This window comes from Podarcis pityusensis (assembly GCF_964106645.2).
Source record: "Podarcis pityusensis genome assembly, chromosome: 15".
NCBI classification, from domain to species: Eukaryota; Metazoa; Chordata; class Lepidosauria; order Squamata; family Lacertidae; genus Podarcis; species Podarcis pityusensis.
The window spans coordinates 22,480,360-22,502,467 of record NC_138040.1 but is presented as its reverse complement, the minus strand read 5'-3'; the positions used below and the strand labels follow the sequence as shown (position 1 = coordinate 22,502,467).

Genomic DNA, 22,108 nt, shown 5'->3' with positions numbered 1-22,108 from the left:
CCAGAAAAATTCAGAGTGCCATCTGTTGCTTTTTCCAGCACCAGGTGACTGATATAGCCTATCCATCCATCCATTCATCTATCTTTCTTTTTAAATGCTCTTCTGTTATGAGGTTCTTTTGGTGTATGCTTACAGAGGTGGCATTGATCAAATTTCTATAAACTACTTTGGAAGGTTGCACACTTAAAAAGTTGTATGCAAATTAGTCCCAAACAAGCTCATAATTTGTAGTCTGGGTTACATAGATAGACCCACAGGGATGGAATGGGGTGTGTGGGGAGGTCCTCTATTTAACCTGACTACCTGGTTATCCCACCTGAATGAATCAGGGAGAAAAATGAGACAAAAGGCCCATCCATTGGCTCAGCTGACCCCAACTGCCATTCAGTTTCTCATTGTCCATTCTAACTAGGTACAGAGGTACCTCGGGTTACATGCGCTTCAGGTTACAGACTCCGCCAACCCAGAAATAGTACCTCGGGTTAAGAACTTTGCTTCAGGATGAGAACAGAAATCATGCAACAGTGGCGCAGTGGCAGCAGCAGAGGCCCCATTAGCTAAAGTGGTGCTTCAGGTTAAGAACAGTTTCAGTTTAAGAACAGACCTCCGGAACAAATTAAGTACTTAACCCGAGGTACCACTGTACTCCCTTGTGGTTCAGCCCTTCTGCATAGTTCCACCCCATTGGCAGACCTTCCTTGGAGGTACAGCTCCTCACCCCTCACTTTTCGGCATCTACTTAAGATGTACCTTTTCACCCAAACTTGGGGGGGGGGGCATTGTTGTGTTCAAGGCCAGAGACATGTGTGCTTGTGGGATTTTATTTCAGGCCACAGGTAAAGTAAAATAGTGAAAAGTGGGGACAGGCTGGTTTCTCACAAACCAGTGAGAAGAATAATGCCTGCACATTTTGCCTCATATCTCAGCTTCTACAAATGCTAGAAACTTACTCTTGTTTCAAATTAAAGCTGGGAATCTAGAGATTATGGTTCCTCATGTGGGGTGGGGGACAACAACAACAACTGCCCCCCATATACACCCATGGCTGTAGGTACCTATGTGTGCTGCTGTATTGACCTAAGGAGTTGGATGCTGTGGCTTTTAATAGACATGTAGGGTTTTAATAAGTTCATTGTCATTTATTTGTTTAGTTATTTATCTTATTGCATTTATATTACACCCTTTTCTCCAAGGAGTTCAAGGCGGGTTACATAGTCCATCTGTCCCCATCTTATTTAATTCTCTAAATAACCCTGTTAGGCAGTTTAGTCTGAGAGGCAGTGATTTTGGCTTAAGTTCGCCCAGTGAGTTTCATGGCTGAGTGAGGATTTGAACCCTGGTTTCCCAGGTCCTAGTAGGACAGTCTAACCACTATACAATCATACCTCAGGTTACAGACGCTTCAGGTTGCATTTTTTGGGGTTACAGACCGCCGAAACCTGGAAGTACCGGAATGGGTTACTTCTGGGTTTCGGCGGTTGCACATGCGCAGAAGCACTAAATTGTTCTTTGCACATGCGCAGAAGCACCGAATTGTGACCCGCACGTGAGCAGGCGTGCCGCTGCAGGTTGCGGATGCTGCGGGTTGTGAACGTGTATCCTGCACGGATCACGTTTGCAACCCGAGTGTCCACTATACACTGCCAGAGCTACTTCTTTTGCCTGCTGCTATACTGATTTGAAGAGTTGTATGCATTTTGATAAATGCATAGTCTTCCAATGATTGTGACATCTTATACCAAATCTGATTGTTTTATCTAGTGCAAACCTTCCTGAGATATTAACTGATGAAGGACAGTTTAAGGGCTGCATTAAATGAGCAAACCAAAGACGACCTGAATTTCATTTCCTCCCTCCTCTGCACCTCCCAATACATACCTGTCCTTTAGCTGCTTGTTCTATTCCCCAAAAGTACAAAAATCACACAAAAAGGCAGGATGAAGTGCAGGGCACAAAGATCAAAGCTGCAAACAGACAGGGTGTGCATATGACCCACCACATGCTTCCCTCGAAGCACCCTCCTCTCCCTTCCCCAGCAATGCCACAAATAGCAGCAGGGCAGGCGGAATGCTGCAGCCAGTCTCCTGGTGCCTGTCTATGTTTCTGAATCATGATGATATTATAGTCCAGGCCGGATCATGCACAGAGATTAAGCTAAACAATTTCAAATTGCAAAATGTAACAACATTGCTCTTTTACAAGAGCAGGGGAGGAATCCAGCTCCTGCAACTCGATAAGCCAAGGACTGGGATACATAACGAATAAGCAAAACACATAATTGTTTATTTGGGATATCTCATATTTGGGGTGGATGCAATATAATCCTTTGTAACCAGGTCTCTCTCTCTCTCTCTCTCTCTCTCTCTCTCTCTCTCTCTCTCTCTCTGCATATCAGTGAGAGATTTCATTACAGATAAGTAGCACAGTACCCTTTTGATTCCAGCCCTTTTATACTTCCCACCTGCTTATCGGCTGCATACTAATTAAACGTCTACCACATCTTATAACCACATTTAGCAACATAATTTTTGGAAACCTCACATATAACCTGCTTAGTGCCCCAAAAGGAAGGTTTTATTCCCTTCCCCCTAATGAAATGAGTCCTGCTCCACAGCCAGGTTCAAGGTGCATCATAAGGATGTCATTGGTGACCCCACAACTTCTCCCCACTCCACAGCCAGCCAGTTTACAACCAAACATTGTCTGGACAGCAGCAGTTAGATGGATGGGGTTTCCTGGGTGCTTTGACTATTGCTCATGTTCCAAAAACATCATCTCCCCCACCTCATAATGCACTGGAAATGGCCTCTAAGCTGGCATTTAACATAAAGGAAGCCTCTCTCCCACCTTTTTTTGTAGACTTCTGAATGAATTCTTTCTGACTTGACGATACAGAGGCAAAATAAGCAGAGCAGTTTGCTCCTCCGTGTGGCAAGATTACTTAAGTAAATCTATATGCTTTGTATGTACGAACAGGATTGGAAACGGAGGTTACATAAACCCACCAAGTCCCCACAGTTGCCTTAAAGTTGGCTGGGCACCTGGGAATGCTGCCAAGACCATTTGGCAGACCTTCCTTGACAGTTCCAGGAAAATATGGAATATTCAGAGACTCCTTCAAGGGGGCCTCCCAGTGATTCCAGTCACAATAGCCCCTTAAAACTAAGCTCTTGAAGTTTTTCCTTTAAATGCACACAGGATTATAAATAAAACTTTTTATCCTTTTTAAGGTTGGGGGGGGGGATCTTAGGTCACATCTATTTTAAGACAGAATGGTGGATCCAGAAAAGATCACATTATCTTGTATGCAAAAGGGGCTCCTTCATTACTCCTTCATTTACATTAGCCAGGATCCACGGAACCACGTGTCTGGCTCTACCAGCCAAAGTGCACTTTAAACTTATTATTATTATTATTATCATCAGCTCCTCTTCCTTCTGACAAACAGCAAACTCCCTTTTAAATCAGAGGAAATTATCAAAAGCAGTTTGTGGTAAGCAAGGCTTTTTTCCCCAGCCGGAATTCAGTTCCGGCACCTCTCAGGTAGGCGCCATTGCCATAATAAGAGAACAAGTGGGGCATTCATGATGATTTCCGGCATCCCATTTTTTCTAGAAAAATAGCACTGGTGGTACATATGAGCAGGTCTCTCCTTCACTGTTAAAACGCCCACAGATCGCATGAGAAGTTTTCTGTAACTATTTGTATCTGAGTTGATTTGTTGTCTTTTGTTCTATTCCCTGGTAACTTTTGCTCTCTGTGTGTATTCCTGTATGTTATATTATTAGAATAATAGGGTTTGAAGAGACCTCAGAAGTCATTGGCCTCCTGTTCAGTACAGGAAACCAACTATTGCAATGTAAGAATGCAAGAAGAGTTTGTTGGATCAGGCAAATGGCCCATCCTTTTCTCACAGTGCCTGTGGGAAGCCTGCAAGCAAGACCTGATAGGTCCTTGATTTGACCTAGCACATCCTTGGTAGCCCCTGCTTTTGAAAGTGCAAGGAGGGAGAGTCTACCACCTACTGCTGCAGTCTGCTCCACTGTCATCAGAACATAAGGAGAGCTCTGCTGGATCAGATTAAAGGTCTTATCAGTCTAGCATCCTGTTCTCAGCCTGGCCGACCAGACACCTATGGAAAGCCGAGAAGCATAACATGAGCACCACAGCACTCCCCTCACCTGTGATCCCAGGCATTCCAATCTGAAATTCAGTTCTCCACATTACTGCAGCCATTTGCAAATTTCACTTCATAAAAAAAATCCTCATGAAAATTCGTCAATATTATAGTGCAATTCTCTCCTAATAAACAGATTTTCACATGCATTTTTGACAAGCACACACATTTTTTTGCAAGCAATTTCTCCTCGTAAGATGTGTTTTTGTATGTTATGCTATCTTCTTTTTAATGCTCACTATCCCCCTACATAGAGGGATGCGGGTGGCACTGTGGGTTAAACCACAGAGCCTAGGACTTGCTGATCAGAAGGTTGGCAGTTCGAATCCCCACAATGGGGTGAGCTCCCGTTGCTCGGTCCCTGCTCCTGCCAACCTAGCAGTTCAAAAGCACATCAAAGTGCAAGTAGATAAATAGGTACCGCTCCGGCGGGAAGGTAAACGGCATTTCTGTGCACTGTTCTGGTTCGCCAGAAGTGGCTTAGTCATGCTGGCCACATGACCCGGAAGCTGTACGCCAGCTCCCTCGGCAAATAAAGCGAGATGAGCGCCGCAACCCCAGAGTTGGTCACGACTGGACCTAATGGTCAGGGGCCCCTTTACCTTTACCTTTTATCCCCTACATACACATTTTCTGGGGGAATGTTTAGCTGGAGGGTTGCACCACAAAATTCAGGTGAGTGCTGATTTTGAAGGATGGCTGTACTTCAGTTATCATATTAGCTTTGAAAGTACAAATTTGATAGATTTGCTCCAAATATGAACTGAATTGAATTTCTCCTCCACCATTTTCATTACGCAGCCAACATGGCCAGCTGCCACTGAGAGACTTGCCCTGTATGAATTTGTTTAATCTTCACTTAAAGTCATTCACATTGGATGTTGACTGGCTTCACGCCATCAGAAAGGTCTTTCTCATGTTCAACTGAAATCCCTTTCTTATAATTTGAACCTGTTGGGTTCTATTCTCTGGAGCAACAGAAAACAAAATTTCTCCACCATCTAAACTCAATAGACAAGTGACTGTTCTCCAAGCCTCCTTCAGTCTGTAAGATGAGGGTAATGATACTTGCATCATGGTATAAGACAACTTAAAATACAGTCTTATGCATGTCTATTCAGAATTAAGCCCCAATGAGTTCAATTGGACTTAGTGTATATAGAATTGCAGCCTGAGTATGAATTTGTGGCAGTGATTATTTGAACTTCTTAATTGGCTAGCAGGCAGCTAAGGCAGCTATTATACGACAACACTGGAGTGTTCTGGGATACAATGACTTAAACTGCCCTTTTATAAATTGTATAAACATGCTCCTGCCCGAGTTCAGTGCAAATTTCTCCTCATATACACATATTTAAAGCAATTTCCCCTCTTTTCACATGCAATTCCCCTCAACAGAATTCATTTTTTAAAAGTTATTTTTCACTAATATATTCATTTATGCATAGTATCTCCCAGTATATGCACATTAATCGGTCAGGGAATGGCAACACAAAATTTGGAGAAGTAAAGATTTCAGAGGACATCTGTGTTTTGGTTCGCATATTATTTTGGGAAGTGCAAATTTAGGTACGTTGCCTTCAAGTCCAAACTGAGTCCCCTTTCTCTCCTATCCTTAGGTCCAACTAGCTCAGGGCACTGATGGGCAACAGTTTTCCAGGGTTTCAGACAAGAGTCTTTCCAAGCCCTACCTGGAGATGCTGGAACTTGGAGTTCTACAGCATCTGGAGTAGCCCAAGCATCTGGAGTAGCCCAAGGCAGCTAACAAGGAGGGGCTTGTGGAAGAAAGATGATGGCTTTCCAATGGTTATACAGGAGTTTCATAGCTCAGCTGAGTTTTGTTCTGGGGACAGTGTCACTCAGTTTTTGAGGGCTCCTGGAGAAGATATCCTCCACGCACCACGCTCTCAGTGAGTCTACCTCCATAATGCAGCAGGTTCAGGAAGCTTTTGTCAGGAGGCCCTTGCTGAGCTATGGACCATCCAAAAATTCCCACCACCATCCCTGACCATAACATTCAACCAGCTCTCATGGAGGATCGCACAAGTTACCTGCGGTGCTTTCAGATACACATCACCCCATTAAGAAATGGGGAAGTAACGAAACCCAGCCTTGAAGTGTTTCTGCAATGCGACAAATTTGCAAATGTTTTGTGTGCCACAGAGACATCTTAGAGGCAACAAGGCCTCTTCCACTCGGAGTGAATGAAGTAGCCAGCCTCAAATTTCCTATTGAGAAGAGAACAACAACAACAACAAAAATCTGGTAAATAGTTAGGCAGTTTAAAAAGTGACAGAGGACCAAGTATTCTTTTGTTGGAATGAAATGTAGGTTGTAAGACATTAATTATTCTATAAAAAGACAATTAAAAGACTTTGTATACTGCAATTTTTGTATTGTAGCCAGGCACAGGGAATTAACTGTGCATTGCTCCCTAATGACAATCCAGCCTCCCGGCTTTTCCCTAGCTTTCTTCATAAGAACATAAGGAGAGCCTGCTGGATCAGGTCGATGGCTCATTCATTTCAGTATCCTGTTCTCACAGTGGCCAACCAAATGCCCCAGTGGGAAGTCAGCAAGCATGAGCTGAGCGCAACAGCACTCTTCCCACTTGTAGGTTGCAGCAACTGGTATTCAGAGCTTTACTGCCTTCAACAGTGGAGGTAGAACATAGCCACTTAATAAATGGGACTAATCTAAATCCCATTGGTTTCCATGAGAACTATGTGCAACTATGTTTGGAGTCAAGACACAGAGATGCTTAATGGACCAGGCTGGGACCCATGAACTTTCAGCCTAAATGATTATGATGGTTACAATGTAAGGAAGGCAACAGCCAAGGGTAACAGGGAGAATAATGCAAACACATACATCTGTTTGGAGCTGGAGCAGATTCCTGGCACTGAGGGTGATGCTGTAGACCAGGACCCCACTACATGTGAGTCTTGCAGGTAGGAGGTCACTGAACTGGATCTCAGAACACCAGAGTCTGTATAAGTAGAGCTGGGACCCTCATGGACACTTTCCCTTGAGGAATCAAAAGCTTCACCCATCCTTCAGGGCAGGGAGCACACCAAGTGAGAGGCCATGGATCAAAGACGTGCCTGTTCTTCATGCTACAGTGTTTGCCCTTTAAGGTAAGTAGTTCTCCAACAAAACAGGTGGAGCCTAGGAGAGGTGAACAGGGAGGAAGAGGCTCAAAAGGCTTCAGTTCACCTCCAGCTCTTGTTGGAGCAAGCTGCTTACTTGGAGCTCTCCTTGGTGCTGGGACAACCAATATGCCTTGCCCCACTGTGCCCTATGGACTCTTCCTTGGGACCAAACAGGAAAACTATGCAGACTGAGAGGTTTAGAAAGTGGTTTTTGAAGAGGAACTTGATGCTGTGGTCCTACACAGGTGTCCCAGTAGGGATTTCCTGACTTGGGAGGCAGTGATAGAGAATGTGTGGGACCATTTAAGGGAGGTAAGATACTTGCAGGGGGGTATAGAGTTGCTGGAAGATAGTGGGAAATATGGTTAAAGTGGAATGAAGTAGATGGTATTTGAGATCCCCTGCAGCTCTGATTTCAAGGCACAGATAATTTACTAAGCATTTCTAGTCATCCAAGCACCAGTTATATCAAAAGTGGAAAATCTCAGGGCAAAGGTTTTGGGAGACACCCCCTACCTCTCCCATTTCCCACCAATATGGAATCAGGATCTCAATCCACACAAGCAGTAGAAGATCTGTCAAGGACTTGGAAAACTTTGGCCTTAAGAGACCTAGTTCTTTCCACTGGAGGAAAGTGAAATCTGAAAAGGGAAGCTGTGGTGCTTGAAAACCCACACAGACCATTTATTGAAAAATGTGTGTGCCCTCCAATGCCACAGCTGTTATTCCTGTCAGAGTCATGAAAGAGACGGGACAATTTAATCCAACCAAAATCTTTAAATATTTGTGTGCGTATACACACAACATATAAAGAAACAGCTTTGGGGCAATTCCTTTAGAGTCAATGAAATTATATAAAATGTCTTAAAGCCACTGAATGGAAATTCTTTTGTTGATGTGGATAGATTTTGGTTAAAGCCATAAAAAAGAACCAAAAAGAGCATGTTTGTGGAATCATAGCCTTCTTTTTCTCCCACCATTCTTTTGTGTTTATCATTTCTGAAATGATTGCAACTCCCCAAATTGTCTCAAGGGCCCCCCAAAAGATTCACAAAGTCTATAAAAAGACTCCAGTTGATTAAAGTGGACTGTGTGGTTGGTTATTTCATGGATGAAAACTACAGAGAAAGTCTTGGACAGAGACTGAAACCAGAAAGGAGAAAGACCCCACCTTAACATTTCAATGCAAACTGGAAACTGAGCCCCTAAGTTAAATGGAGGAAAGGATGGTCTGGCAGCATTGCAGGGAGGGGAAAAAAGCCCGCTATTGTCCTGTTCAAAACAAGCCACTCAGCCAAGGTCAAGGTGCTTACAGAGATAAGGAAGAAAGGGAAAGGGAAGTAAGTTGAATGAGGAATAGGAAAGGAGAAATAGACAGAAGCAAAGAAAGGATTTGAAAGGGTTCTATGTTTTGAGGGAGCCAATACTCCAGTTCTGCTTGGGATGTGGGTATGGGTAGCCATGTGTCCTATTTTACAGAGGATGATCCTCTATTTGAACAGCTGTCAAGTACAGTCCTCCGTTTGAGTGGTTGTCTTGTACCAGCTGGGTTTAAAGATATTGAATTATAAGAAGAGAGAGCAGCAGGGACATTGTAGACTCCCATCCACAGTTTGTAGGTATGAACTGAGTAGTTGACTTCCATCCCATTTCACTGGTACTTAATCATAGGTCTGTTAGGTCTTTTTGAAAGAACACACAAAATGTCTGTGTTTAATTTGTACACATTTTGTACACAGTCATTATGTAAAATACACATTTTCCCCCAATGCATTATTCTGCTATGTGTACATTTGTAGGCATTTTAAAAAGTAAGATATGTATTTTTGCGTACATACACGTTTCCTCATTGCAAAACCCAGGATGATGAGTACAATTTGACAGGCAGTTGCATCCTGCAAGCAGCTTCAGGAATGTTGGGCCAGGTGGTCTGCTGTGTGAGATGTGGATCAAATGATTTTTTTCCTCCATCCCTATTAGAAGCACCCAGACTGAACACAGCTCACCTGGTCACCGTCTTCCCCACTATGGCAAGATGTATTACGTTTCTATGTAAGTTATAGTAATATTTCTAAATCTACATCAATACACATAAATTCGCACATGCAAATATTATGCAAACCTGTGTCCTCTTCTGACCTTTCTTGGGGTGATGCAGTGGTAAGCCACCCTTATCAGCAATCCTGCCCCCTCCCTCTGATCTTTTATTATTCCATGAATTTGCTCTGAATTTTGCTTTCTTTGAATTTTGGCTGCCCTCTATACATGTAAAAAACCAATTGTCTCTTTCTTCAGGTTGTGTTTTCTACAGATCAGCTACACTTGTTGTGAGACATTGGTGTTATATGCACTATAGGGTTGCGAAGAAAAGAGGGGTGGGTGGGAGAGAGGGGGTGGGTGGTAAAGCTTATGTTCTTTTACTCAGCATATGTGTGGCGTTTTTGTGTCAGCATCCCTTGAGTAGGTTCCCTTTCTAGTCACTTGTTATGTATCCTTGGTGGTGAGAGAGGTTGGTGTGGTCTAGGGTGTGGTTGATTGTCTTTGGTTGGCTGAAGTAGGATTTGTTTGTTTGGTTGGGGGGTGTATTGTTGGGTTAAGTTAGCCATATTGAAGTGTATGCTGTCGGTGGGTTCGGTTTGTTGTCTTGTTGGGCTGTGTATGTGATAAAGGGGAGCCATAAAAAGCAATCTTGGTTTGATTGTACATGCACTTGCATCCAGATTCGTTTGCTCAAACCAAGATTGCTTTTTATGATGGAGAAATTTCTAAAACTACAATGGGATATTGGCTCCACCCAAGGCATGACAGATAACAGCAACAATTGGGGGGAAAGACATAATATTTTACAAGGACAGGAAGAAACACCATGGACAGAATAATTGCCACATACAGGAAGAACAAGGATATAGTTTGAGCTCCTCACTTGAAGTTTTTATAAATCATTTAATATGTCAACACGGATAGAAGTTATTGATATTGCAGTTGTTGTATAAGGGATTATTATTATGACTGGAATGTAATTGAAACTAAGGTTTTTGGAATGTAGGAATAAAGAAAATCATCAAATCTAGCTCACGGGGGGCCACTTTAGCTAAATTATATAATTCAGTATTTGAATTATTGGTATTAATAATTGTATTATAAATTGGTATTGTTATAATGAGGCTATTATTGGACTGTAATTGAAAACTAATAAAACTTTTTATACAAGATTGCTTTTTATGGTGGGTGGGTGTTTTGAAATTGATGCACACATGTGCTTTTTTATGCAAAGGGGGAAGGACAGCTTCAAAGGGTAGTGAGACAAACAAGTGCTAACCCCAAATGTTTCCTGCTAATGCAATCACTCTTAGACTTCAGAATGCTGTACTGAACTTTTGGACCAGTTTATTTTCTTTTTTAATCAATCCTGGAGAGAAGGATGAAGATCAGAAATTAAGATAGGGCTGAAATTTGTTTTGGTTGCTCACATTTTAATGCAATTTGACTTCCTGAAACAATACATGAACGAAAGCACAGCTGACCTTTAAAATTCATAGAATTTTGCAATAGAGTTCTCAAACCAATTAAAGTTTACAAAAATGCATAGTTCAGAGGAAGCTGTGCTAAAACGTTATGTATTAAGGAAAATAACACACAAAAAATGCAGTACATTGGGGAAACTGCATGAAAAAACTCATGTATTAGATAAACCTGCATATACAAATGTGTATAATGGATGGCATTTGTACTAAAATGCTGAGAAATTTTCTTGAGGACTTGCAGAATGTAGTGAACAATGGGGAAACTGAGGATCTCCACCCCTGCTCTAGAACCTCAGGTCTATGAAAACCATCCCTTGCAGAAATAGAGAGACAGACAGATACACTGGTCCATAATGGGTTTGTTGTTGGCATCTGTCTGTCTCGAGAGAGAATGGTTAACATTTTGGTATTTCCTTCATCATACTCCAAGGGAAAAGCCTAAACTTTTCCAACTGAAACTCTCTATTTTAACAAGACCATTTGACCCTTAAAAAAAGTATGCTCAGTTGTCCATCATCCAAAGGCTGTATGACAATGATTTGGAGCCTCATCATATCACCCAGTCATTTTTAGCAGCTTTTGTTCTGCCAGTTGGTGGGACCCAAATAGCACTAGTCAAGAATCTCTTTAGCCAGCCAATTTTGCTGATGGGAACCAGGTTCAGGTTCCATGACAGTTTTTTAAAAGAAATGGTCCATTGTCTCCCAATGACTGTGATACTCATTGTTAGACCTGACACCTAGGCACTGCTGTTAATTATAAACTGCTCCATTGTGACTCTCAGCTCAAAAGACGTAATGAAACCCTATGAGCTTTAGGTGTTCTCTAACTGGAGCAAAAACAAGTTCTGAAGCGTTCATCAAGATGTGATGAACAAAGGCTCAGATACTGAAGAGTGGTCTTGTTTCCTCTCTGGGAAAAGATTGGCTATGGAGGCACACCGATACCACCTTGCCATCAACTTGTCCACTCTTTGCTAGCAGATCAAACATATAAACATGTATTTTAAACAACTTCTTTAAAAATTAATCAAATCTTTCCTGTCATTTGAAAATTTATTTCCCACCCTTTCTTTATGGGGTACCTGTTATGACAAAACCTTTGCAAATCCCAGATTTCAACTAGTCGTCCTCCAAACTTGGGCTCTCCAGATATTTCATGTTATTAACTCCCATCATTTCTGGCCATTGGCTATGCTGGCTGGGGGTGGGGTGGGGGAGTCAAATAGCCTCACACAGGGTCTGCCCATGATCCAACAGTGTCCGGAGAGCACCAGGGTGGTAGTCTAAATGACTTAGTAGTAGTGTTCAAGTAGTTCCCCATACAGTGAGGCTGTTCAGATATAGCAAGTTCAGTCCAGAAACAATGGTGTATCAGCCTAAGAATAAGACAGATACATGGTTAATCAGACCAAGAATGAGCATTGAGCCTGCATGCTACCTCATTCCAGCACCTTTTGCTTCTCTCCTTGAATACTCAGCGTTGCTGCTAATATCCTGGCCTGGATTTCAAACTGGGAAACTGGCTAGAAATACCGCTTACAGACTAGGATACAGAAACAGGCTCAGATGCATACCTTCATCGGTTTATCCCCACAACAAACCTGTGAGGCAGGTTTAGGCTGAGAGATATCCATGGTCCACTGGATAACCCAGCGAGTTTCATGAGATTTGAAGCTGGATCTCCCTACCCCTAGTCCAGGGATGGGGAAACCTGTGTCCCTCCTGATTATGTTGGACTACAGCTACCATCATTCCTGACTCTGGGTCATGCTGGTTGGTGCTGATGGGAGCTGGAATCCAACAACATCTGGAAGGCCACCAGTTCCCTGTCATCTACTTGAATATTCCAATCACTACTATACACCGTCTATCATGGGATGACCGTTGAGTTCCTCTACCAAGCCACCAATGCCTATAGCTTGTGATGCAGCCACCTTGTTGAAGCTAAGCTACTTTGGGTCTCTTCAGTGCCCGGAATGGAAATGGTCTGGGAACCCCATGAATGCAACCTTGCTCCATGATGGAGGAAATACAGCATGAAAATGCAATAAATAAAGCTTTTGGTTTATTTCTCCAACTGTGGGCCTATGAGCTCCATTCCAGTGGTTGCAAAATTGTTGCGGAAGTAATGAGAACATCTGCAATTGGCTTGGCACTGAAGCTATTGTTTTTGAGGCCATTTTCATAGAATAGAATCATAGAATCAGAGTTGGAAGAGACCACAAGGGCCAACCCCCTGCCAAGCAGGAAACACCATCAGAGCACTCCTGACATATGGTTGTCAAGCCTCTGCTTAAAGACCTCCAAAGAAGGAGACTCCACCACACTCCTTGGCAACAAATTCCACTGTCGAACAGCTCTTACTGTCAGGAAGTTCTTCCTAATGTTTAGGTGGAATCTTCTTTCTTGTAGTTTGGATCCATTGCTCCGTGTCCGCTTCTCTGGAGCAGCAGAAAACAACCTTTCTCCCTCCTCTATGTGACATCCTTTTATATATTTGAACATGGCTATCATATCACCCCTTAACCTCCTCTTCTCCAGGCTAAACATGCCCAGCTCCCTTAGCCGTTCCTCATAAGGCATCGTTTCCAGGCCTTTGACCATTTTGGTTGCCCTCCTCTGGACACGTTCCAGTTTGTCAGTGTCCTTCTTGAACTGTGGTGCCCAGAACTGGACACAGTACTCCAGGTGAGGTCTGACCAGAGCAAAATACAGTGGCACTATTACTTCTCTTGATCTAGATGCTATACTCCTATTGATGCAGCCCAGAACTGCATTGGCTTTTTTAGCTGCCACGTCACACTGTTGGCTCATGTCAAGTTTGTGGTCAACCAAGACTCCTAGATCCTTTTCACATGTACTGCTCTCAAGCCAGGTGTCACCCATCTTGTATTTGTGCCTGACCAGAAATAGATTGACTTAACAAGCTAAAGAGGGCCTGGCTAAGGCTTTGTGATTTTCATAATATGGAGCAGGTGCAATCTACTAATTCCAACCCCCCCCCCCCCAATTACCAATGAAACGGGACCTTCTTCACAGCCTGGCCTGTGATTTTGGTGGTGATTCTGACAATGTTGATGCTTATGTGGTCCAGCAAGACTCCTAACAATTTCCAATCAGTCTGTGGAAAAGTGTGAGAACTGCTGCCAATTTATGTGTTCCCTTTTTTTGCTCACAGTCAACCATAGCCTTTTCTGCATGTCTTTTGTTGTTTAGCTTTCAACTTATGATGCCAAAACCAAAGATCTCTTGCCATATCTTGTAGAGGATGGTGGACACCAGGAATGGGCAACCTGTGGCCTTCTAAATATTGCTGGACTCCAGCTTCCATGAGTCCCAGCCAGCATGGCCAATGGCCAAGTGTTATGGGAGCTGAAACTTAACAACAACTGGAGGAAGACAGGTTCACCCTCCCTTCTACAGAACTATAACAGAAACATACATTTCTCTTAACCCACCATGAGCAAGTTTAAGTGGCACCCTTTGTTTTTGAAGTAGCTTTTTGAAAACACATGTATGAGAAAATTGCCTAGAACTTCAGTGGAAACACTCCAAATGCTTTTTATACCTTTGACAGAAGTAAATCCATTATTCAGTTTATGGGCCTCACTGTATACTAGGAAACCAATTCTAGAAGTTGGAATCCTTGACATTCAAGGAGAGAAACAAAAGCACAAATCAATGCTGGAGGAGTGGGACCAAAGTTAGCATTTCCTGCGAGATGTGTGCCTGGGAAAAATAATATGACATTTGCAACAGGCTCAGAGGAACATTTATTTGTAATCTGCAAAGACGTAAACCTTACTGGGTTTAATAGGCAGATTATTAGGGAGACTTAGAATGCAATCCTATGCATGACTAAATCAGGAGTAAGCCCCATGGAGCTAAATGGGGCTTACTCTCTTGTAAGTGGATATGGAGAAATCACCTTTTCAAATGTGTTTACTAGAGCAGGACTTGGTTTAGATACAATGTATGTGTATGTGGGGTAATGTAAAAGGTTAGATTTTAAATACGAAGTATCCATTGGTGACTGATTACTTCCTTTAATAAGGCTGACCTGGGAAAAACTGAGTTCTTTTAAATGCACACAGGTCCAGCTATTGGAATGCTCATTATCTGAAATCTCAGTTTTCTGAACACAAAGAATTATATTATTATTATTTATTGAATTTATCTATCGCCCTATACCTGGAGGTCTCAGAGTGGTTCACAGAATAAAATCAAAATATAAAAATACATAATCAAAATAAAAACAACCTAATAACCCCCCCCCAAAAAAACCCCCCTCACTACACAAACCTTATACCCAAACCTCACTACACAAATGACTGGTTCAGATATCCAGACAGCTGGAGTTTGCCCACTTCCTTAATTGTTTGTGTTTCACTGATTGACAGCAGCCTTTTGGGGCAGAAACCATGGAAGGAGAAAAATCTATTAGACAAACCAGGGAGCAGGAGAGATGGGGCAAAACAGTCCCCGCCCCACTTTGTTTGGCTTTTGTTAATTAGCTGCAGCAGTTTCAGGTAGGAAGCATGGAGGGAGAAAGCATGGATTAGAAATGTTCCCATAGGAAATGATGGAAACTATCCGCTCATTATGTGAACGCTCACTTAACAAATTATTTCCTGGGAATGCATTGCATTCAGAAAGCGAAACTTGTGTGTTCTAAGATAAAATTGCACTTCTAATTGGCTTATTAGGTAGAAATTCTTGGTCACTCATTGGACAGGGGAAGTGGTCTGATGAGAGGAAGAATTTTGTTCTACTCAATTATGGTGGGTTGGAGGATAGGCTAGCTAGAATATTAAATGGGCCTTTTTACTACTGGAGGAGAGAGGCGAAGACAAGGATGAAGACAAGGAAGACAGAGAGTGAGTTTGGCTAAAGGTCTGAGGCAGAAGCCCAAGGGGTGGAGCCCAGTTGCAGAGTGTAGGCCAACACCCCAAGGCGGGCAGGGCACAGAGGGAGCCCACTACAGCTCACCTCGCAAAGTGGCATGGGGGCATACTCATGAGCAAGGAGAAGGGTAGGGAAGCTGTTGCTGACTCTCCTCCTGCTCTTCACTCTTGGGTCAGACCCGCCCCAGGAATGGAGCTGTGGCCAGGCATGAGTGCTGCAGCTTAGGAGAGTGGGCAGCAGTGTTACTGACCACTTTCCTTTCTCTGCAAAGATATGGAAATTCGGGGGGGGGCACTCATATCCTGAAGATTAAATCAATTTTGGGGGGTGTTTTCACCTCACACCCCCAAATCCAAGAAAAATTCTGGGCCTAATTCTTAAACCCAGGACTCCCTTAATTGCTCATTGCAGCAGGGAGTGATAATGTACCAACACCACCTATGATAGCTCATGCCAGCAAATCTACATCTTTTGTCAATAACAATGTGGTGAATATCCAAACTGGAGTAGGAATTCCGGCCCCAAATTCATGGGTTCCACTCTCTACTAGCTTCATCTGGTACACAGGCTGAGACCCTACCTGCCTGCGGACTGTCTCGCCAGAGTGATGCATGCTCTATTATCTCCCACTTGGACTACTGCAACACGCTCTACGTGGGTCTACCTTTGAAGGGGACCCAGAAACTACAACTAATTCAGAATGCAGCAGCCAGACTGGAGACTGGGAGCATCTGCAGATACCACATAACACCAGTCTTGAAAGACCTACATTGGCTCCCAGTATGTTTCCGAGCACAGTTCAAAGTGTTGGTGCTGACCTTTAGAGCCCTAAACGGCCTCAGCCAAGTATACCTGAAGGAGTGTCTCCACCCCTATCATTCTGGCCGGACATTGAGGTCCAGCGCCAAAGGCCTTCTGGCAGTTCCATCACTGAGAGAAGTGAAGTTACAGGGAACCAGGCAGAGGGCCTTCTCGGTAGTGGCACCCGCCATGTGGAATGCCCTCCCATCAGATGTCAAAGAGATAGACAACTATCTGATGTTTAGAAGACATCTGAAGGCAGCCCTGTTTAGGGAAGTTTTTAATGACTGATGTTTTAATGTATTTTTAATCTTTTGATAGATCCTGAAGCTGAGGCTCCAATACTTTGGTCACCTCATGAGAAGAGAAGACTCCCTGGAAAAGACCCTGATGTTGGGAGAGATTGAGGGCACAAGGAGAAGGGGACGACCAAGGACGTGATGGTTGGACAGTGTTCTTGAAGCTATCAGCATGAGTTTGACCAAACTGCGGGAGGCAGTGGAAGACGGGAGTGCCTGGTATGCTCTGGTCCATGAGGTCACGAAGAGTCGGACACGGCTAAATGACTAAACAACAACAAAAACAAAAAAAACCCAAATCTTTTGATGGAAGCCACCCACAGTGGCTGGGGAAACCCAGCCAGATGGGCGGGGAATAAATAATAAATTATTATTATGATAATTATAATTACATTACTCTCCTTTGACTGATCTCAAATAAACAAGCACAATCAACCAGGAATATTGTTCATAGATGTACTTCAAAGTTACCCACTCGTCAATCAATGCAAGGATGGAGGGCAAGATTCCAATTTCCCTGATAGCATACTCTGGAGTCCCTTCCCTTCTGGTATCCCATAATACACTTCATGCAACTTACCAGTGTCAGTGGGCGATGCTGGGAAGCCTCCTGCCCCATAGGCCTTGGATGCAAAACCCTTTTTGGCTTAGCACACCTTGTCTTTTTAAAAACATCCCCTGAAGAAGAAGAAAATGTCAGCCACAACTCATCCATTGCATTTAATTTAATATTGCATTTCAGCTACTATGGAATGAACTGGAGTTCTCTTGTTCAGATTTTCACAGCTGCAAACGGGATTTATTGAAATATCTTGAACCTCTGCACATCATCCTTGGTGTATTAACATGTTGCTGGAACACCAGGGGATGCAGTTGCTGCATCACAGCTACATACCTTGTTTCTCTGATCCTATCTACCTTCCACCCTTTACAGCAGACCAGAAACCCTGCTTTTTAGAGTGATGCATTTCTGAACTTTCTGAATTTTCTTTTCTTCTGCCACTCATTCCAGAGCAATGCTCACTTTGGCTTTGCAAAATAAACTAAGAATCTAGGACTGATGGAATTCCCCTACGTTTTCATTAAAACATCTAGCAAATAAACAAGGAAAAGTCGAAGGTATCTTGCAATGCACTGTAGTAATAGGCAAGTAAAAGGAAAACAGAGAAATCTCAAAACAGGCATTATTTAGACCCAGCACTATCCAAGGTGTGAGACAAAGTGAGAAATCTGTCCATATCTTGACGCGTTACCTTTCCACCTGTTCCTCTCTCCTTTTGCTCCATCGCTCAAGGGCTGAAAGGTACAGAATAGCTGTTCCTGTGCCCACTGCAAAAGGTCCACGTTTGCTTGCAATACTGCCACATTCTCCAGGAAGTCTAATTAATGTGATGGAAGCCATATGATGGAAAACTAATTAGTGACAAGACATATGGAAAACATACGACAGAAGGATATATGGAGGACATATGACAGAAGGGCACTCAAGGACATATTAGGAATGCCATAATTAATCAACAGTCCAATATTCTTATTATGAATGCTCTTTTCCAGAATTGCCAAACGGCTACCTTTCATGTTAATTTCAGTCCTGGAATGCTCATGGGTTCCAGTTAGTAAGCAGGAGGTTCTCTCTGAAGCAGGCAACATTCTATATAATAGATGGGGAACTCAAAGCACTGCTGTTCAGTCAAAGCTCTCACCATCCCTGGCCATTGGCCATGCTGGCTGGGGCAGATGGGAGCTGAAGGACAACAGCACCCAGAGGGGACCAGGTTAACCATCCTGTTCTGCGTTTCCTATGATTTGATCAAGTTTACAAAGTTAAGGAACATTTCCCAGAGATGAACAAAGGGGGGGTTGTTTTCCACTAACCTGTATTTAATACAGCAATATATCTGCAAAAAATGATTTTCATATATTTTTTTTAATTTTACTGTTCCAAGGATAGAAAAGGACAACACAGAGATAACAGAACTTTCAGGTGGGTGTAGTTTAGTGGATCCTGGGTAATTTCCCTTCTGCCTTCAATCATGATTACCAGTAAAAGTTTGAAATGGGGAAGGGCCCCTTACCATGTTTTTAAGTCCAGTGCCAGTTACTGTGAACTGGCCACAAATATTTTACACCCAATCAAAATGGGTTCCCCAGTGCCATCTTTAATAGGAGTATGAATTCCCAAGGCCAAGTGATTTTGCAGTCCTTATATCTATATGCCTTTTGAAGGCATAAATGAGACAAAGCACTTTGCTGTTGGCAACAGATTTCAATGAAACATAAGGACAGTCTCTCACCACATTCTTAAAAAAAACTGATGCAATTATAGAAAGGAGGGGGGAACTGGTTCTCCAGATGTTGTTGGACTCCGAGTCTACTCATTCATGGTTATTGGCCATGCTTGCTGGGGCTAATGGGAGTCCAATAAGTCCAAGGGCACAGATTCTCCAGCCCTTGATCAGAGGATGCACCCAGAGGGAAACCAATATGCTCCCTACTAGATGCTGCAGTGCAAAACCTGGAGTGCTGGAAGTGTCTCATAGGTGGTGGACAACATGTTCCTTTTCCTTCCTGGATGCTTCCATATCATGGAGGAAGACACCCCTGAAGAATGCACAACTCATGGTCATCTGATGCAGTTCTGTCAGTCCCATTGACAGGAGAGTGGGCTGAGCCAATGAAATTAAAGCACTGGGTACAATTGAACTGCATAAATGAGAAGTGCTGGAATTGTCCCTTGAACTCAAGAATTCAAATGACGTGGCTGAAACCAGAACATGCACCACTGAACCCTGCATGGTACACCCACTCTTGTGTAGACTTAGTCCAGTCTTTTTCCGACCTGCTTCCCTCTGGATGGTTTGGACCACAGTGATCATAATTCCTAACCTTTGGTGGTGCTGGATGGGGCTGATGGGAGTTGTAGTTCAAAAGAGATGGCTGAGGAATGGTCCGGGACTGTCAGTTTCGTACAGCCCTGGCATAGAGCTAATCAGGTCAGATCATCGCATATTAGGGCTAAGCATGCAGTACAGCCCCCAAGGTTTTTCAGTTTTATGATTCAGGTGAATTCAGATTCACCATGGCTGATTCACATCAAAAATGCCCTGCATGTAGAAAGCTAACAAAGCTGAGAGAAGTTTTAACCGAGCTTGCCCTTGGGTGTCTCGTTTTCTACTGGAAATGGGAGTTGGGATATATATATATATATATATATATATATATATATATATATACACATACACACTGTGATGCATTCAATACTAAAAGGGTAAGCACATTATCCCCTCTCAGTGCCTCATAACTGCATAAGATATTCACCAAATTGTCCTTAGGGTCCTTTGGTTGTGATAAATTAAAGGAGTGGGCAGGGAAGCAAGCAAAATATATGCTCACAAAACAGAACCTGATGCAGTAATGCAAGACACCAAAGTTCCTAAGCAAATTCCAGGCTGCAGCCACAACTGAAGAAGTTAATTATGTGACCAAGGTGCTTTCTTGAATGTGCAGCTTTTAAGCTGGCCAGAGTCTAAGAAATTGGGTCCATTTCCTGGTGGGACTGGGTTGTGGTCGGGCCGCCTAGCCGCCCACCTTAGTGTGGGGCAAGACAGTGCCCCGCATTATGCTGGGAGAGACCCTGGCCACGTCAGGTTCTTAGGGGGCCAATCAGGCTGCATGGGGGCGTAGACCTATTAACAAACCCAAGTTAGATCAATTAACTTAAATGGACATACACTGAGTAGAGCTTAGTTGGCGATGACTGTCTGTCTCCAAACATCAGCCCAAAACTGGCCTTGTGTCTATTGTTCTAAGCCCAGGATAACATCACCTTCAGTCAGGTGGGGGGGGGGGAGTCCTGTCCTTTTCCTCTGGAAGCATCATTCACTTGTAGTTTCTATGGCAACACACTAGTTCTTGGCCAACTCTTTAGTCATGCAGAGAGATGCTTTACAGACAGGGCTAGGGGCATTAACTTCAAAAGGTTTGACCACTTTGGCCGTCCCTTCTACTACAGAATCCCATCCTAAAGAATCCCATCCATAGGTGTGGAGGGGACCCAAAGGAGATGTCCAGACATCACCACCCCATTCCATAAACAGCCTGCAACTTTGTAGCCCAACCACAAAGCTGATTTGTCTTTGTGGTGTGGTGCATACCAGGGAAGGCAGACTTCATTGACTTAAAAAAAGATTCACAAAACACACCTTACCTGTTGTTTCTCAATTTGACCGTGGACAGCAAAACATTCTCGAAGGTTTATAGCCTTTTCACCATGCTCGCTGTTTTGTGCAAGACCCAGGGAAAGCTAGGAGGTTGTACAGTTATCTCCCTTGGTGTAATTCTAAACCATACAACCTACTACCTCAACCCGGATACATGCAAGAAGTCAAATATGTTGGGAGGGTCAAAATCCCTGCCCCAATAATATCCCAGCATGTACTTGCCAGGGTAGGCCAATAACGTGAGTGATCAGCACAGCAGCAGAAGTTAGGAACGTGCTGGATAAATGAAATAAACAAGTTCACAGCGGGAGCACCACCACCTACCAAATAAACAAAGAGCAAGCAGGAAATATGGTGCCAGAAGAGACAACCAAGACGAAAGAGACCAGTAAAAGAAGTTGGCAATCCCACATAGCAAGAGGTGACCACACACACAGGCACAAGCTAGGATCAAACTGATTTTGCATTAGTTTGGCAAAAAAAAAAGAGGGGGGATTAGAAGTTGCAACATCAGAAGCAACAACAAAAATCCTGTGTGGGATGCTGTGGCAAAAAAAAGGTCAACATCATTCTTAGCCTAGAATGGAGTGGGTGGGGAGAATACACTTATTTAAAAGAACTACAGTACATCTGGCCAGCGCATTTCAAGGAGGGTATTGATAGATTGCAAATGTTTTGGTGAAGAAAAGCAAGCAAGTTGTAGCATCATGTGGCCCAGCCACATCACAGTATCACCATCCAGTCAGAATTAGCTAATGGCCTTTAGCTCAGACACCACCCAGGGATGTGATGATGATACAGGTGGATCTGATCCTCCCACAGAATGGATCTCGCAGCTCATCCGGAACTCCCGGATAGAAGATAGGGCTTTTAGTGCTGATCAACTGATGGCCATGGAGAAGTCTGCAGCAGCTAGTATTCAAACTGCTTGCAAACGGACTTCAAAGGGGATGGCTCTCAGCACCCATCAGATGAATACAAACTGCCTACCAGTGGACTTCAAAGGGGATGACTGTTGGCACCCATCA

At 43.3% G+C, this 22,108-nt stretch overlaps 1 long non-coding RNA gene across 3 annotated transcripts; it reads right to left on the bottom strand.

Annotated features, from left to right (window-relative positions):
* Positions 1–1,613: 1,613 nt before the first annotated feature.
* LOC308464396 lies at positions 1,614–21,149 on the bottom strand. 3 transcript variants are annotated; one of them, XR_013980004.1, is made up of 5 exons: positions 21,068–21,149; positions 18,114–18,239; positions 17,441–17,538; positions 6,229–6,405; positions 1,614–4,132 (listed from the first exon to the last, which is right to left on the bottom strand). It is a non-coding gene; the product is annotated as an uncharacterized lncRNA (long non-coding RNA). The 3 variants fall into 3 exon arrangements; XR_013980005.1 differs by lacking the exon at positions 1,614–4,132 and having other exon boundaries at positions 4,718–6,405; XR_013980006.1 differs by lacking the exons at positions 1,614–4,132; positions 6,229–6,405 and adding an exon at positions 10,516–12,231.
* Between the last annotated feature and the right edge of the window lie 959 nt (positions 21,150–22,108).